The sequence below is a fragment of the Lynx rufus genome, unplaced genomic scaffold (assembly GCF_022079265.1).
Source record: "Lynx rufus isolate CCGP_SWC_20201006 ecotype Redwood Valley unplaced genomic scaffold, mLynRuf1.p SCAF_3, whole genome shotgun sequence".
NCBI classification, from domain to species: domain Eukaryota; kingdom Metazoa; phylum Chordata; class Mammalia; order Carnivora; family Felidae; genus Lynx; species Lynx rufus.
This window is the reverse complement of record NW_025814845.1, coordinates 97,319,960-97,324,782: the sequence shown is the minus strand read 5'-3', so window position 1 is coordinate 97,324,782 and position 4,823 is coordinate 97,319,960.

Here is a 4,823-nt window from a genome sequence, read left to right as displayed (position 1 = left end):
CAGTCCTCTTACGCGGCCAAGAAAGCACCAGTAGAAGGAAAAGGAAGTGGCAAGAGAAGAATATTAAAAATCCTCTGGGCCTTACTTCCAATTATTAAGCAAGCAAAGGAGTATGGGACTATTTATTAGGCACTTACTATGAACCATATATTAAAAGCTGAGAAAGCACACTGTTGCCTTTTTATGAATGACAAAGGCTCATTTCTGAGAGCACAAGCAGCAGAGTTGTAAGGTCTAAATGAGTAGACAAAGGCAATCTTTGGAATGGTGGCCATCTTTCACCTGATCTGGGACAAGTGAAAGCAATCAGAAGTGGGCATGATCCCCAAAGAGGTCCTGATGCTGTCTTGATTCAGTTCTCATTAGCATCATCTCACAGAGATGGGATTCAAGATTCAGGAAGTTTGTGGCTGGTGAGCTTACATTTGTGCTTATATTTGCTGAAAATTTCCTTTGGAATTGTTTTTATAAATATGGTATTCTTTTTTTTTTTTTTTAATGCTCATTTTTGAGAGAGTACAAGTGGGAGAGAGAGAGAGGGGGGGATGTAGGATCTGAAGTGGGTTCTGTGCTGACAGCAGAGAGCCCGATGCAGAGCTCAAACTCACAAACTGTGAGGTAACGACCTGAGCCGAAGTCAGACTCTTAACTGACTGAGCCACCCAGGTGCTCCTATACAGTATTCTTAATCATGATGCTGCTGTATCCCTCCCTTATCTGTGGTTTTGTTTTCCATGGTTTCAGTTACTTGAGGTCAGTCATGGTCCAGAAGCAGATGATCCTCTGACATATTGTCAGAGGTCAGCAAAAGCCCAACACTACATCACAGTGCCTGGATCACTCACTCCACTTCATCACACAGGCATTTTAACATCTCACATCATCACAAGAAGGGGTGAGTACAGTACAAGAAGATATTTTGAGGGAGACCACATTCATGTAACTTTTATTACAGTATATTATTATAATCGTTCTATTATTGTTCCTCTCTTACTATACCTAATTTATAAATCGAACTTTATCTAGGTATGTATGCATAGGAAAAAACTTAGTATATATAGGGTTTGGGACTATTCCTGGTTTCAGGTATCCACTGGGGTCTTGGAACATATCCCCCATGGATAAGGGGGGGGGGGACTGCTATATGCTTACACATTGTTGTTCAATAAGACAGAGCAGTAGAAAAGTAGGCTTGAGCTCCTATTCACCATGCCTTATAAGCCTAGCTTTTTGGACAAGGCCAAATAATCCATCCACCTGTATAGTTCATACGAATTATAGTCAATATTATTACCTCTCCTTTACTAAATATTAAAGTATGTACTTACCCAGAAGTTGTCTTGAGAAGCATAAACCTATGAAATGAAATGACAGCAAATTCCCTAAGATATTTAGGCAATTACCTTAGTAATTCAACTAGCATAAACTACTAAACTGTATTTCTGAACAAAACTGATTTTTTGTCCTCTGCTTTACGACAAAACAAAATAATAATGTAGTTATTCTTTTATGATATTCACAACTGTAATTGTAAACTAAAATCTTGAATAGGTATGGGATTCTATAAAAGGTCTGTTTTTGTGACAACAGGGGCTTAGAGCTCTGTATTTTCTCCCACTGGACAAATGGCTTGCAGTCACATCACTGTGTGCAACTTGAAAGTAATTAGTCCACGTCTGCAGTCTTTTATGTACGCTCCAAAGTACATTGACTGTATCACATGCTTCCAAAGCTGATGGTGTCCTGTCCCAATTGAGTAACTTTTTTACCTCTTCTTTTAAGAAATTTGGTCACTGGTGTTTAGAGGCCAAAATTTAAAATATGCACGCAAGATTTAGCTAGCCAAGCTAATTTTAACAAAATTTTAGTTCCATGAAAAGTAGCAAAGGACACAAATTTAATTGCCAACACTGTCTAAAAATTAGGTTGATTTCACACAAATCTCTCAAACTTACTGTCTTCCCTGTGTGCTGACACCTATGGAGAGCTGAGTAGTGATGTCCACCTTACTCAGGGTGGGAGCTCTCCTGTCCCTACCTTTCTCTCTAGTATCCATGGGCCTGAGATCAAGTCAGTGGCTATTTATTAAAGTACTCTGTGCTGCTCTGCTTTTCTTAGAGAGGAGTTGAAAAAAAACATCAAATTGGGAAAACAGCACAGACGAGATAAATGTGAGAAGGTAAATGAAAGTATTTCCATGTTTAATATGCAAACAAAATATGTCTAAAAAGATAATTATTCCACTATAAACAAACTCATGGCTTGCTTCACCAGTCTATATATGCTTGGTTCCTATATACATTTTACATTGTTGACCTCTAGATTCTCCATGATCTAGGAAAAAACCTACCTTACCGAATTTCACTATTAGCACCTCAAGTTTCAGAGACAAGAAGTGTAACACATATACAAACTGATTATTTTAACATTTTATCTAATACTGGAAAGAGGGTTTGCTGGAAAATAATTATCTAGATTAAATGAGGTAGTTTTCTCTGTGTTCACTATAGCTAGCAGTGTTTATATCTGAGTAAATGATGAAGGCCTTTTGAACAGAAGCAAGGTGGCTTTTCCAGAAATGGAGTCTTCCATGGCTGTGAAGTCCTAGATTTATAGCTTCAGAACTGACGACATATACTTGAGACCCAAGCTAAAGTTCAGTCCTTATGACCAAATATCAAAGACAGGATAATGCTAAAAGTCCTATGTGAACCCCAAGATTATTGGATTGTTTTAAGGAAGGCCCTTCTTATAAGTAAGGGTTTATGTTTTTAATAGCTCACAAAAATAAAAGACACTTTTAGATCAAAAACTATTTAGAATGAGTCCCACTGGGCCATCATTCAGTCAAGTTAGTAAAGATTAAACAATCAGTAAAATCTGGAACTATACTGCAAAGACCAAATCTTGGTAGTTAAATTCAGGATGAAAGCAGTACAACTTTTAAAATAAGTGGCTGAAACTAATCAGAAAGTTGTAATTTAGGAACTAAAATGAGTAGGAAGTATTTTGGAAGACACAAAAAGGAATCGTTCCTAGGAACAGCCAAGACAGGATCTCAGCTATGGACAGCACACTAACCCACACACACCTTGCCATTACAGCTCCATCAACTTAAAATCAAACGACGGTATGACACTCAGCTTTAGAACAGAGATTTGTAGTTTAAATTTCCAGATTTATGGGCTAAGGGCTCAGGTGGCTCTTTGACTTATCGAAGCCTTAGAACAGTACGTTGCTGCTGCAGGGCTGACCCATTCCAACTCTGGATATGTGACCTGGCTGCCATACTAGACTCTCCTCCATGTTTGATCCCTCCTCCCCAGTTGTGCGGTGTCATGGTAACCGTTCTACTCTTTGACATCTCCATAATTCCTTGGTCTAATCTGATTCAGCAGTGTTTGGGTAGAATATTCTCCACCACAAAATCTGTTGTCGCTGACAGCATCAACCTCTTCCCCTTTTCTATTCTACACAGTGAAGAAAAGTCCAAAAGAACTGTGATACTTTAGGCCCCCTAATCTTCATCCTTTGAAGGGAAATAGGTTAACAGGGAGAGAATTGTTGCCAATGAAAATAAACATCAACATTTGGACTGGCATACTTAGAATTGTAATTATATATAATAGGTATGCTGATCTTAGAATTTTTAAACTCAATTGGGGCTCCTGGGTGGCTCAGCTGGTTAAACGTCTGACTCTTGACTTCGGCTCAGGTCACAATGTCACAATTTGTGGGTGTGAGCCCTGCGTCGGGCTCTGCACTGACAGTGCAGAACCTGCTTGGGATTCTCTCTCTCCCTTTCTTTCTGTCCCTCCCCTGCTTGCTTGTTCTCAAACTTTAAAAAAAAAAAAAATTTTTTTTTTTTAACTAAAAAAAAGTGTAGGGTTATTTCACAGTTATTAGCTTGTGTCCCCAATTAGGAATCAGTAAGTGAAGCAACTATAAATTATTTGGGGTAATTCCTAGATAATTTGTTGAAAATTTAAGACATGTAAGTATAAAGATGATCAGAAGTCAGAAGAGGTCAGATTAATGAGTTTTCATTGGAAACTTTTCCTCAATGAATAAAGATTCTATGATAAAAATGATACCCTAAACTTTATTGAAAGTGAAGGGTAGCAAAACTAGTGAGCCAAAACCATCTTATGCTATAAAAATCCCACAATACATTGTTAAAGAGATAATTCTAGGCCTTGCATTTTTTCCCATCACCTACTCCTTTCTTATTTGCTCTAAATAGGTAGGAAGTGGTTCTCTTTAACTTGCAACCTACAAAGTAGCCATTCCTAACTCTAAGATGACTTTGTGATACACATCTCACAGGTAACTATGCCATATAAGCACTAAGAATGTTGCCTTCCCTTGGCTAGGCCTGGGGTGTGGATCACACTAGGGAGTCTCATTTACAGGACAGGGTCACCTCCTAACTAGTATTTCTAAAGACCCAAACTGGGCAATTAGAACATCTTCTTTATTCTCACATCAACTTTGACAAATACAGTTCTCTACAGATACTTTATAAGTTGAAAATTAACTATCATTTCAGTAAAAAGTCTAACCAACTGTGATTCATATCATCATATCTACATCAAGAAAGGCATTACTCAAATGCAATAGTTGTACTAGAAACTACTAACAGGTTGAACAAGTTAAATTCAGCAGGCTTTTTAGGATCTCAACCCTGTATCTATTTTCAGTCCTTATCTTCAAACTGAGTCTTTAGTGTGTGTAATATAACCTTATTTTACATATAATCCGAGCCAATGAAAAGCTCAGAATGGCTACTAAAATGCATCACAGACCAAAACAAGAGTCTGATC